General features: G+C 41.6%; 1 protein-coding gene across 5 annotated transcripts in view; it reads right to left on the bottom strand.

Moving 5' to 3' along the window:
* The window catches only part of CHST8 (carbohydrate sulfotransferase 8), a 278075-nt gene extending 275767 nt beyond the window's left edge, over positions 1-2308 (bottom strand). For 2 of the 5 annotated variants that reach the window (XM_065567190.1, XM_005289919.5), the window contains exon 1: positions 1770-2308. The gene's annotated coding sequence lies outside the window, so the exon portion shown is untranslated. The remainder of the gene's footprint in view (positions 1-1769) is intronic. The other 3 variants (XM_065567191.1, XM_065567192.1, XM_024104154.3) reach the window with 2 other exon arrangements.
* Positions 2309-14490: the final 12182 nt, after the last annotated feature.

Below are 14490 nucleotides of genomic sequence, written 5' to 3'. Positions count from 1 at the left end.
TCCTAACTGGCAATGTAGCCGGAGTTCTTTAAAACTGTAACGTTTAAATCTTGAAACAAAATACATCATGGTACCCTTCTGACAGAAATAACGTGCATCTCTTTTATAAACAGATTAAGGTTAAACTGTACACATTTCCATCTGAAGATAACTAGTTACAGGAAGAAAGCTACATTAAACTGACTTCATGGGGCTTCCTAAACCCTCAGAAGCCAAAAAATTGGACTTGAGGCTATAACCTTGCTTTTTTACACCTAGTTATGTCACTACAGATATCAAAGAATCCTAGACATTAGAGATGGAAAATGGCTGATAGACATTTAGCTCCTTCACCTGCCAATGCAACATTGTCCACTATACTGCATTTTCCACTGCTTTGTTTAGCCAAGTTTTAAATGGCTCAAGTGGCATGGTACAGTACTGTACAGTCTGAGTGGTCTAATCTGAGTTAGACAAAAATCAAGACTAATATAGATTATGATCAGAAATTATTTTCTTCTAGATTAAATGAATGTAATTTTACCTACAAAATGAGAAAATTAGACAGTGAGTTAGCTCCCTTTAGTATGCGTTTATAGTTTGAGCCGGAACACAGAGGGTGAGTTAGAAGTAGGAATAGAATTGCAACCTATTGTGATTATTTTTTACCAATGTATAATCAAGGGATTTTGTATCAAAATATGTTCAAAGAAGAAAAATATATCTTGTGAAAGAGCGTTCATTTATTTGAAACTTAATTTAAAGCATGTATTAACCCCTTAAAGTGTATAGTATAAGGACTTATGAGCATCTTTTGAAATGCACACTATCCTGCAAAGACAGAGGAATTAGTGGAATTGTGGATTATCCCATCAGTGTGTATTCAGGAATTGTCCCAGGGTAATTTTTTGACCGGCTAGACTGTAGCAGCTCATTCAGAGTTGTTATGGTCTGTCATGTCAATGAGGATTTAGGATACTCAAGCCCACAAGTCTCTCAGCGGCAGAGCAATGTGAACTACATTTGCCTGCTAAAAATCCTTACACTGTTCTCCCGGGGGGGGGGGGGGGGGGGAGGGAAATTGATGCACATATGCAAGAAGCTGCATTGCTAAAATACAACTGCAGTGAGAACAGAAATCAAACAGTGCCAAACCGCTGGGTCACCCGATGGACTAATCAATGAACCATTGCCACTGGAGTGGGGGTCGGGGAAGGGGGAAATTTGAGGCCAACGTTTGCAGTTACTCAATCAAAACTCCCAGTAACTTCAGGATGGGGTCCTGAGCACACAGAGCAGGAGTTGGCGCCCAGACTCCGCAGCAGACAAGATGTTTTTTTTTTAAAAAACAGCCTGGTAGTTTAGGAAGCAGGTGCCAGCCCGAGTTCCCTGCTTTTCAAAGCCGCTCTCCCCACTAGGGAGAGAGGGGCGCTTAAAACGGCTGCCCCGAGCCGGTCCCAAGTTTGTTTGTTCGATTATTTCCCAATTGCCCCCCGCCCCGCCCGCAGCGAGTCCCTCGGGGCCCAGGCCAGCCCCAGGGGCCGGGGCCGCGCCCGTGGGCGTCCTGTCCGCCGCGGGCTCCGCCGGAGCCGCCCCAGCCGCGCTGCCCCGAAGTCCCGGGAAAGTTTCCCCGCGCCGCTCGCGAGCGGGACTTTCCCGAAGTCGGGGCGTGGCAGGGCGGCCCCCGCCCCCGAGCGGCTGGCGCGCCGGGACCCCGGAGGCTGCTCCGCGCCCGCCCGCCCGTGACCCCTCCCCGGGGCCGCGCTGGGGGCGGACCTGCGCGCACTGACCTGGCCGAGCGGGAGCAGCGCCCCCTCCTCTGGGGCGGCTCAGCGCATCCTCCCGCCGGGGGGCTCCGCGCCGGCACGCTGGGCTCCCTCCGGGCACTTCGGCGCCTCCCCGCCGGCAGGACGCAGGGAGCTAGGCTGGGAGGAGAAAAGTGGGACAATCAGCCCGGAGCTCGCAGCCCGGAGCTCGCAGGCGGCTGCCTTCCCCCGCTCCCCGCCGCCTCCTGCCGCCGCGCCGGGCTCCCTGCACTGGCCGGGGAGGCTCCCAGGGAAGTGATGCTCCTGCCTCCCGGCAAGGCTGGGCAGCGCGGGCTCTGAAGGGCTGAGCTGAGAGCCGGTTCCCCTTCCCCTCGCCTCTCCTCCGCCTCCTCCTCCGCCATGGCAACACGGGAGGCAGCCTGCCAGCCCCTTGCCCTGCTCTGCCACCGCTCGGAGCCGGCGTCCCCAGCCCCGGGAGCTGGGAAACAGACCCCTTCTTTGTCACTTGCCTCTTGGCCAGAGGCGGGGGCGGTGGGGGGAGAGGATGTCACGGCGGCTCCACTGGGCTCGGTGCTCTGCGATTTGTCTGAGCAAGGGGGCTTGCTCGCGCTTATTAATGCAAATCTAATGAAGTAAAGTCAGAGCTCCCTGGGGTAAGGGGAAGCAGGTGCTGGTTTGTTTCAGGCAGGGAAATTAATGTGGAGGCACGGTTATTTATTTTTTTCTAAGTATCTAATCACTCTCAATTTCCGAAGGATGAAAGTACATGTGGAGACATTTCAATGCCTTCACATTTCCACGGGTGGTATTTCCCTTTAAAGTTTTACATGCATCCTCCCCCCCACCCCCCACCACAAAGCTGCTGAATTATGCATTGTCTGCAGGGGAAATTAATTTTGATCAAAACAGGGGAGTTTGTTTAAAAATATATCTACACATATTGTTTGCCACTAAACTGCATAATAACCCTGATCATTTTGAATATTTGACTAAGACATTTCAAATCCTAAAGGAAAAGTTGCAGAAAAAGGAAATCCCAACCAGCTGCAAGATTCCTTAGGTCTTCAGGAGAGAAAAATTCCTTTTTGGGGTGGGGGGAGAATCTTTTTATATATATATTTGTACTTTATTCCAGAAATAAACGTATATGTTTGTACTTTATTTCAGAAATTAAATCTTGGGCTGTAAAGAAGAAGCATGGCCCAAGTTTGCCCTCCAAAAGGTTCTGATTGTGAGTAATAATCCAAAGGGGGTAAGTGCTAGAAGTAACTGGAAGGAAACTGAAATGATGTAGATCTTGAACTGTACAACAGAACTAGATGTGTTATGACCTGTGCATGTGCACCAAGGAGCTTTGTCTGGAAGCTAGAATGCCAGGTGTATAATTCATAGAAGGTCGCTCTTGCACTCTCTACTGGCAGACGCTACTTTTCCAAGCCTAGAAAATGACAGCTTTTTCCTGCACAATTGCACTGCAGAATAAACAATCAGAAATTCCATGCGGAAATACTACACAGGAATGCTCTGTGGCATATGTTCCAGTTGCTTGGCCTAATAAAGTGTGGCCACCTGGATGAAATCATAATCAGGAACAGTCAGACTAAATAATACCCCCAGAGCACTGCATCAGCTAGATGGCATTCTGCTCTCCTGGCCCTCTCCTCAGCATGTAGAATGGAGGAAACCAAGGGCAAACCTTTATATCAGGTTGGCCTTGCAGCAGAGTGGCATGTAGAGCTCCAGAGATGTGGAGAGAGTGGCAATATCCCAAGAGGACATGATTGTGACCATTGGAACTTTTGCAAATAGGCCCTTCAGGCATGATAAATGAGCAAAGGAAAAGAAGGTTTGTTAAAGAAACATCTGGAAAATAAGGACTGTAGAGAGTTCCGTTAATGCCACTTATATAAATATATTGTATCTTTCTTAATTTACACATTAATCCCAGAGGAAACAAAAATGCCAACGAACTGCTCTTCTTGAGTATCAGATGCTCAAAGGAATACATTATAGTGGGATATTGTAGATGATGTTTCCTGAATTGCTTTAAGAAATAAGCACGTTACAAAATAAACATTTTCTAAAAGCTACATTGAACTCTCTGTCTCATGTAGCATCTTTATTAAAGTGCTACACAATGAAAAATGTATACCAAGACCAATTCACACCTGTTAGCTAGGAATAAACTTCTAATTAGTTCCAGGTATGTCTAATAAAAGAACTAGGTATGCTATTTATCCATTGGTTAGAATTACTGAAATACATTGCACCAGATCTGTTTCCTGGCAATCAATTATTTGCATTAAACAGGTGTTATTTATTAAAATATTGAGTAAGGTTCCAATTCTGCCATCTTTTTCAGGCAATGCTCTCAACACAAAATGGGAGATTTGGCTGATTAAGGATTGTAGGATCAGATGTCATGTAGACCAATTACATTAGATAAATAAAGCACATATATTCAAGTTTTCTAGTGCGGCAGAGTTTATATGGTGTTAAGAAAACCAACAACAAATACATTTCTCGTGAGATATGAGAAATCTATCAATTTAGTGTTTTACCTCCGCTATCCCACCACATTCCTTGTGCAGCAGGAGGCATAGATTTTAACAGCAACATAACATAAGAACATAAGAATGGCCATACTGGGTCAGACCAAAGGTCCATCTAGCCCAGTATTCTGTCTACAAACAGTGGCCAATGCCAGGTGCCCCAGAGGGAGTGAACGCAACAGGCAATGATCAAGTGATCTCTCTCCTGCCATCCATCTCCACCCTCTGACAAACAGAGACTAGGGACACCCTTCCTTACCCATCCTGGCTAATATCCATTAATGGACTTAACCTCCATGAATGTATCCATTTCTCTTTTAAATGCTGTTATAGTCCTAGCCTTCACAACCTCCTCAGGCAAGGAGTTCCACAAGTTGACTGTGTGCTGTGTGAAGAAGAACTTCCTTTTATTTGTTTTAAACCTGATGCCCATTAATTTCATTTGGTGGCCCCTAGTTCTTGTATTATGGGAACAAGTAAATAACTTTTCCTTATTTACTTTCTCTACATCACTCATGATTGTATATACCTCTATCATATCCCCCTTAGCAGGAATAAATAAATCTAACTGGAGAAAGCGTATGGATTATATACAACATATAAAGCATTCTTTGATGTCTGTTACTATTGTGAATGACCTTAGAGAGTATGATATTCTGGAAGATTAAATCCTGTTTACTTCATTCATGCAAGCTGTCCCATTGAAATCAAGGAGTACCCCTGTGAGTAAGATAAGCAGGTTTTGGCCTTGGGTCATTTACTTGTATTTAATCTGAAAACCTTTTAAATAGAAGATTTCAGTGAGAACAAAGGCTAAAAAACAATCCTACTGCTAGCTACTGATTGACATCAACTCTGTGCCCTATTGTTGGTTACATTTACAAGGGCTGTCAACTACTTTTTCTTAGTGAGGAATTCAGTTTAATCTCCATTGTTTGCAATATGTTCTTAGAAGGTTGAAAATAAAATATCTTTCACCACTGATTTTGTGGGGCTTATTATTCCAGTTGGAAAAAATTATTTTTCCCCATGTCTGTAATGAAACACAAGGCAACATGGACCCCCTTAGTTTTCTTCCCTGTTTCTTCACCTGAATGCTTAATGCTGTTAGCAGACATGTGCCTGGCTCTGGGACCAGTGTTTTTGGTTAATTGCTACTGCAAAGCTAGTGGAAGCAGCACAAGAACACAAAACATTTTTTCTGAGATGACAGAACAAAAGAAATAGCAAAAATAATCAAAACTGGTTAGACTGTTTTACTTAGCAAGGGAAAAAATGGTTGATAGGCAGCTATAACAACAACAACAAAAAGTTTTATCCAGCTCTTTCTATAAAATGAGCACAGTCTTTGTTAGTGTGAGGAAGAAACATTTTGAAATGATTGCAATATTTATTGAGTGTTTACTTTTTCAGTGATCTTTTGTATGCTTCAGAATTTGATTATACATTATAATGTGTGCTCTTGCTCACTCTGTATATATAAATACAGTAGTATAAAATAATATTAGTATACATACCATAATGTGTGATAATGGGTTGAGGATTCTTGGCTGTTTCATATCACAAATTGTCACCTAGAATCCTATTTTTAATCCTGTTTTCATTGAAACTAGTAGCAATTATTAACTGGTTCATCTATAAGTCAAATAAAATATATATATATTTTTAAACTTTACGTTTTTTGTTGTGGAGAAATAAAAGTTCCTTCTAGTTATTTAAAAAAAAAAAAATATTTGCAGGAAATTAATTGTGAAGGTGCTTTGAAATCCTTAAAACATTTCAATTGGAAACGTGTAGAAGTTATTTTTTCTCGGGCTTTGGAGGCTAACCTTTTCCATAATAATAATATCTGTTGTGCTGAGTGCTTCTGTAAATTATGGGTTCCCCTCTTGTGGTTTGCATGAAGCCAAAGTCTGTTTTTCTATGAATGACGTGGAGGTTCATTTTATAGTGTATCTTTATTCATTTCTCAGAAAACAGCACAGAGAAAAATGAACAGAACATATGGTGCCTTCTATCAGTCATCATTACTGTTTCTTCAGCTATGTCAACACCCCACAAATAGAAAAATGAGTGTGAATTTCTTCCTACTGAAAGAGTAAAGAAGAAATGGTTAGTGTATCAAAGTAAAAATTAATAAATATTAAAATAACCATCAAGTGGAAGATGTAATAAATTATTAAAGCATTCACAAGAATGCAGAGAAAAGGCCTTAACTGTCAAACAATAATATCAAACCGGCAAACGTAGGGCTGGAAGAAGAACTCATGAATTTCTCTTGATTTGATAACTAAGCCTGAAATATTGATGGGACACAGTCTCTCTTGCCTATTCTTTATGAATGATTCTGTACTATTTGCGGTGCTCATACAGACAATACTCAAATAAGAACTGTGAGGAATGGATTGTAATAGTTTGTCTCAGGGGCATCCATAAAATCCTGAATTTCCTTTTAAGCAGACATCTAGAAAAATATAATTTTATTTAATTCCCTGTTGCTCCTATTACATTGCTAGTGGAAAGGTTGCAATCCAAACCTTATCTGCAAAGCCTCTGCCATTCTTAAAGTCTCTTGCAAAGAAAGATATGAGAAAGCAGCTTTGGCGATAGTTACCAAAGGAACTTAATAAAACCCAATACTGGAAATGTGTATCCCAGCTTTGGAAAGGGATATTTCAAAACTAACCTACTACAGAAGAAGCAGAGGCAGTTGAGGTTTATGAAAGAAATTAATACGTGCAACTTGCTAGGTTTCCTGAGATCAAGAGTTCTCTGAGGGTAAATCCTTAGGCATCTGAAAAAGCTGAAATCCAGTTCTCTCTCTCTCTCTCTCTCTCTCTCAAATCCATTAAAGACACACAGGTAGAACCTGTGAAAAATGTACTCCTTGTGGTATACCCACAATAAAACAAAATATTAAAGACCTATATGCAGAAGTCAAAAGCAAACCAAGGCCTGTTTATCTCCCAGGTCTTTAATGGTCTGACAAAGCCTTATTCTTTGCTCAAAATCAAGACAAAACAAAACAGGATGTTAATGTATTTGGAATTGTGCCCTGTGAATACTCTTGGAAGCAATAGCCTATTCCTTGCAAGCCCACTTTATTTAGCTATCTGTCTGAAATAGACGCATGCAAGGTGATTAATAAAACTGTATTTGAATGCTATTGTTTGAACAACCATCTGGAATCATAGTGATGCTTGAATTGGAGTCAAATATCTTCTTCTACCAGTCTCAATATCCCAGATAACCTTCCTGGGTTGTTGTGGGGTTTTTTTTGTTTGTTTTGTTTTTTTTGTACCCACAGCTGACTAAACAAACAGTCCTCCAAAGAACATTCTCTCAAAAATACGTATACAGTAAAATGCAAATGAAGGAGAACAAGTCAGATTAGCTGGATAGACAAATGGGTAGAATCCATGCAAGAAGGAAAAGTACCTGGATTTTGAAATATGAAATATTAGGAACATGAGTACCAGGAGTATTATCACTCAGAGTGAAAGAGAAAATCCTTGGGGAGTTAGGCCAAAGTGAGACATGCGGAGCATCTCTATGGATTCTGGCTCTGGAAAAATGCTTCTGTAAGTGTAATATCTAGATTAATCATAGAAATCTTAGATGAGAGAATTGGAAAAGGACTATAAGATCATCAGGTTCATCCTTCTGAAGAGGCAGAATGTAGTTCCCTAGAGAGAAGACACTAGTTATTGAACAGATCATAGCCAAAAGGCCAACAAGAAACATTCTGTCTTATAGATGGAAGGCTGCAGAAGCTTCTAATTCAGTGTCACAGAGTTGTCTAGGCCCAGAGGCCCTTGGCTGGAGGCCTCAGTGTCCTGCCACACCCCTCACAGGAAAAGCGCAGTAGAGGAGGAGTCCTCCAATGAGGCCTAGCATGGTTGCAGGGGAAGAAGCTAGTCAGAGAAGTTGCAGGGAGCAGCCAATCAGGGCCCAGGAGGACCACATAAAAGGAGCTACAAGGAGGTCAGTTCCTTGCTGGAGCGAGAGGAGTACAGCGCAGCTCCTGAATTGCAGCACCATGGACAGCTCAGTGCTGGCAGGGCTCAGAGAGCGAGAAAGAGCTCCTGGCTGGCTGCTGAGCCTGAACTTAGATGAGTCTTGAGGTAAGGGTAAAGCTTTGGCAAAGGCTGGGATTATGGAGAAGTGGCCCAGGGAATTGAAAGCAGTGTAGTTAAGGGGACATGGTGGCACCTGGCTGCTATTCTTAGGGTCCCTGGGCTGGGACCCGGAGTAGTGGGTGGGCCTGGGGTTCCCCCCAACACATCCCGTAGGCCACTGTGGAGCTGACCTACAATCAGGCAGTGATAAACCCCCAGAAGGGGAACTGAACTACTTAGTGGCCCAGCTAAAGAGCTGTGACCAGAATAGACCTAGAGGGTGAAACCATTGCCTCCAGGGAGGAAGTCGTGGGGGTGAGGTACCAGGGTTGGAACTATTTAAAGACTGCAGACACAGCCAGCCAGAAAGGGTGCTTGCGAGGGGTGGGTGCCACACTGTTATATTAAATCTAGATAGAAAGGAAGCTAGATCTGCCACACCTGGTAAGCGACCCTGCTACTTTAGTCATATGGGGTTTTATGCCATGCTTTAGGGGACACCACTTAAAAATAAGCAAAATTAATCACTATTGTTAACTATGCCTATTTTATTGTTTACAAAAATAATCAAAACACACAATAAAGAACGGTTATTTCAGATACAATCTCTTCTGTAAGTCCCTCTGTGGAGAGCCTAGAAAGGGCTGCTGGTGGGCAGGAAGACGGTGCTTGATTGGGACAGACTATGCCTGGGGAGGTAATGCCACAGTGGAGTGGAGATAAATCTGGTGTAAGGTCCCCTGGAGCAAGGGGCCAAGGGCTCTGGGAGACAGCCCTGAGACTGCTGTCCCAGAGCAGGGATAGCCCTGGCAAGAACTGGAAAGCTGCCAGATGCCTCTGAGGGTACATCTACAGAGGGATAAAAGATCTGCGGCATGGCCATGGCTGGTCAGCTGATTCGGGCTCAGTCTGCAGGGCTAAAAATTGCTATATAGATGGTTGGGCTCAGGCTGGCCCCGAGCTCTGGTACACTCAACCCTCTCAGGGTCCCAGAGCTCAGGTTCCAGCCCAAGCCTGACTGTCTAGACAGCAATTCTTCTGCCAGAACCTGAGCCCCACGGGCCCAAGCCAGCTGTTTGTTTACATGCTTCTACTCAGAAAATAAACCTGCTTTAAAAAAATTGGGTGTGGCGGTGCATATCTTGGAGCTGGGGAGAAACTCTGCTGAAGTGACAATTCAGAGGAATTTATAACTGTCTCTTTCCATATCTCCATGGAAGGAAGAAACACACTTCTTTCAGGCTTGGCTGAATTCCAAATTAGCTGTTGTCATCCTTTCGTTGGCTTAGCACCTTTGTGGGTTTGTCTTGTGAGCAGTTTCAGGTTATCGGCTTCTACGTATACATAGAGTTGTAAATTTTGTCCAATTTGATGATTATATTGCCTGCAGCTTTGCATGGAGAAATTCTCAGAACATCTTTAAAAATTAGAGTTTTAACTTTTTCTTTTATTCAGTGAATTTTCTGAGATATCCCTCTAATTTCATCATGGCATAATAAGAGTTGAAATTCTGTTTCAAATGAGTCCAAATACCTTTACTTTTTACAGAAATAGATTTTCAGTTCTCAAAATAAACTTATTTCTTAAAGAGTGTCTAAATTTAAATGGCAATTAGAGAAGGTAATGTCTCTTCTTAATCTTTGGAGAGGTGGCTCATGTCTTTCTGAGTTGGATAAGGAAGTTGCTTGAGCGTTGCCAGATAAATAACCCCCAATTAATAGTAATATTTGTATACTCAGATGGCTTCTTACATTAGTAACCAGTCTAACAAGGTCATTGGATTCCATGTTGGTACACGAAGCATTTTATCATTTACAGAGCAATGATAATAGGAAGTTCTTACATTAGCAACTTTGCATTTTGATAATATAGTTCCAAATATTTATCTTATGAGAAGCTAGTGCCATCTTCAAACATTTAAGGAATAAACAGGAAACATGAGTTAGATAGAAGTAACCAGCATCTTCTATAAAACATTCTTCAGCCCTCCATTTTTTCGTGAAGTACTTATAGAGTATAATACTTTCAATAAGAAATTTGTAGGAGTATAACTGAGGTTTGTCTCTATGAAAGGTGGTGGGGATGGGAGGGGGGGAAGCCTACGTTTATGACTTAGTTTTATAACTCTGATAACACATCCCTACATTCTTCTTTGCTCCTAAACAAACATCAGGACTCTTTCTAGAGTATAAATATCTTACAAAGTCCCCCACCCACTTAGGTAAGATCATATCAATACCAACTGGTATCTTATATAAAATATGTGTCCTGTTCTTTGATAAAACCTTCTTGAGATTTGTTTGGTTTTTGACCAAAATGGTCCTTGGATTTATGATCTGCCATTTGCAGAATGTTTACAACTTGCAACTAAAGACTTCTATTAAATATTTTATACAAGGCATGATAACTAATGCTTATATATATTTTCAAAACGTAGCATAAAAGAAAATAGTATAGAAACTTCAATCAAGACAGAAGTTATAAAAGCTTAATTTTAGAGTCTGTATAAACACACTTGGGTGTTTTCTCCTTTGACATGAGACTTGTCCCTGAATGACAGAAAGCAGAAACATGGAATTTCTGTAATTAGCTTGCATATCTCAGTTAATAAAATAACCAATCAAAACCATAAGCATATGATGTTATATTCTCCAGGCATTGTGGGTATAAAATAGAGTATCTCTTAAATTCAGTAAAGGTGCAGACAAGCTTGTAATGACCTAACATTATAAGAATAAATTATAATACTCTTATTAATAACAATTTTGCATAAATATTGATGTTTCCTCCCTACAGCTGTATTGTCCATAGTAAAAAAAAATGCCAATCCAGATCTGGTTATTTCAAAAATTCTTTCTGATAAGACTCTTAAAAAGTTGAATCTAGTTTTTTATGTGAGAATGCCTCTTTAAAAGATTATCTTCTTGGTAATCTATTCTCCAGGCCTCCATTGGATATTTGCAAATTATTATTATTTATATTATCCTAGTTCCTAGCAGCCTCAGTTATAGACTAGGGCCCCATTTTCTGGCCACTGAAGATAGGCCTATTTAGGAATCATATGACTATCCTGAGTTATCTTACTTTGTATTTTTGGAGAGTCTAGTCATGCTAAAGCTTTTGGAAAATCACTTGTATGAGCCTTGTTATCTTTGGGTGTTTGGACAGGGAAATGAATCCAGATGCTCTGCACTGAAGTATATAGAGCAATACCATTAGGCCCCTGAGATGACTCTAAATATATTTGTTAGATGTTTTAAAGGACTTGAGGCACACTACCTTATCACAAGGAAAGATACATTGGATAAAAATATGCATAATGTTAGTCAAAAAATGTGATCTGCTACTGGAAGGATCACTCCATCATTAAAGAAATGGGTCACAGCTCTTTCATATGCTGGCACTCCAAAACAAGTTCTCTTAAGTACGAGGGAACATGGATAGATAGCTTGACCTTTGGAATCCTTTACTTGATTTTATGAATATTTGAAACTCATTGTAAGCTGGTAGGATGGCTGAGCAGAAAAAAAATACAAGTTAGGCAGTAAAGCTGCTCATCGAGAGAGAGAGAAACCAAACAAGACAACACGAGCAAAGAGAGTCACAATAAAACTTCCTCCGCCTTAGCTGGGCCAAGCACAATCTCGCCCTTCCCCAGGTATACTCCTTATTTCAGCCCTTTTTCCTTTTTGTGCAGATGTTCAGGGGAAGAGAAAGGGAAGCTGGAATTAACACATTACATACTGGGGACCAGGCTGTGTCCCTGCATACTATCTCATACAACTCTTTGTTTTGTGGAATGCATGCTCCATTGAGCAGTATCATATCAACAAACCTCCACTATATCACCTCTCCTCCTTTTTAATTTACCTCTTCTTTCTTTTCCCTCTTATGTGAGCATTACTAGTCCAACTTTTATGTTGCATAGAATGCGAATAATGTAGATGGCTTACAGAGGGAGGGACTGAATCTGTAAAAGGAGCAAATATTCCTTGTTTTATTCTACTATCTTTCTATTTTTCTCTTGTTTTCAATAAACAAAATAAACACAAGTATTGTGGCTAATTGGGTTTTTACTTACTCCATATGCTTGAATATCTGTTGTAACGAATGGGAATGACTACATGTGATACAAAAGTTTGGTGACTTTTGGTTTCTTATTTTGCACCAATACCCTTCCCTCATGTAAAACACTGTGATGAGAAGAACCGGGGTAGATTTCGTTCCCGTTTTGCGAAGTCTTGTTCACTGGGTTTTTGGTTTTGCAAATCCAAAGATTTAGGACCCATTTATCTGAATCCCCCTGTAGAGGTAAGGGGTATATGTGTGTGTGTGTGCAACAGCGAAATGGTTCAGATTATGATCCATCTCTATTTCAAATAGTAATGGGGAAAATTTTGTGCGTTTGCTGTTGCAAAACTTCGTTGATTTAATTTTTGTTTTGCAAAACCAGGAGTAGTTTCAGTCTGGGTGCCATGTATCCAAGCACTGAGAAGTTGAGGGGAATTCAGATATACAATTTCAGTTTGGCCTGCCTCTACAAGAAAGGCAATCAAGTCAACAAATTTTAAAGAGGAAAACTATACATGGCCTTTAGTATTTTTTCCCTATCCTTTCCTTAGATGTGGATGTGTTTCCATGCCCAGAGTGGAATTACTAGTAGATGCAATCCCTGACCCTGAAACCTGTGTGTATGTACCTACGTTGGAAGAGGTTTGCTCTGCCATAAAGAAACTGGGAGTGCTGCTGGAGCCAATGGCATACTGCCCAAACTGCTCATAGCATTACACCAACTTTTTGTCCAGGCTTGGACTACTTGGAAGGTACCAATGGAATTGAAGTAAAGGACAGTCATCCCATTATAAGGGGAAAGGCCAACCACTAAGTGCAACACCTACAGGCCAATCACTCCTTCTGTTCCAGGAAAAGCTTTTACATGTGCCCTACTCACTCAGCTCCAGTCTCTCCTTATGAAACACTGTCACCCAGAGCATTTGGGCTTCATTGCTGGGTGATCTACAATGGACGCTACACTGGATCTTTGCCTTTTATCTACAATCCATCACAAATTCAGTTGTCCTTTGACAGCAGCATATTTAGATCTAAAGGCAGCTCTAGCAACAGAATCAAAAGGTGCCCTGTGGGAGGCCCTACAAGGAACTGGAGTTCCTGTCATCCTCTTGAGGTTAATTCAAGATCTACATAATGACTCAGGGACATGGATGCAATGAGGGAACCCATAAGTCCTACAGGTTTTACACTAGATCTGGGGTGAAGCAAAGATGTATCCTGGCCCCAGCCCTGTTATGCAACGCTATGGATTGGCTCCTCAAACATAACTTTGTAAATATTGATATAACTGTTGCTTCGACTTCTTTACCAACCTGGATTACGCGGATGATGTCATTTTCTTCAGACAGGATTCAAATGACCTTAAAGACATATTAGAGAGCTTCCAGCACGTGGCACCTGCCCCAGGGCTAAGGGTTTCTTGGGTAAAAACAAAAATCCAGAGTGTCTGTGCAAAAGTTGCACTACAAGACATTTGTGCTGTTGGACAAGCCATGGAAGTAGTGGATAATTTCATCTATCTAGGCAGTGATGTGTCATCAAATGGGCACAGACAACCTAAGGAGAATCAGTTTAGAAGCCTCAGCCATGAAGGACCTGCTTAGGGTCTGGAGCCCAAAAGAAGTGAAATTACATACAAAAGTATGGATTTATCAAACACATGCATTTCTGATCCTCTCATATGGATCTGAAAAATAGTATCATAGAATCATAGAACTGGAAGGAAACTTGAGAGGTCATCTAGTCCAGTCCCCTGCACTCAAGGCAGGACTAAGTATTATCTAGACCATCCCTGACAGGTGTTTGTCCAACCTGCTCTTAAAAATTCCCAGTAATGGAGATTCCACCACCTCCCTAGGCAATTTATTCCTGTGCTTAACCACTCTGACAGTTAGGAAGTTTTTCCTAATGTCCAACCTAAACCGCCCTTGCTGCAATTTAAGCCCATTGCTTCTTGTCCTATCCTCAGAGGTTAAGAAGGACAATTTTTCTCCCTTCTCCTTG

The sequence above is a fragment of the Chrysemys picta genome, chromosome 14 (genome assembly GCF_011386835.1).
Source record: "Chrysemys picta bellii isolate R12L10 chromosome 14, ASM1138683v2, whole genome shotgun sequence".
Classification (NCBI taxonomy): domain Eukaryota; kingdom Metazoa; phylum Chordata; order Testudines; family Emydidae; genus Chrysemys; species Chrysemys picta.
This window is presented reverse-complemented; position numbering and strand designations above follow the sequence as displayed.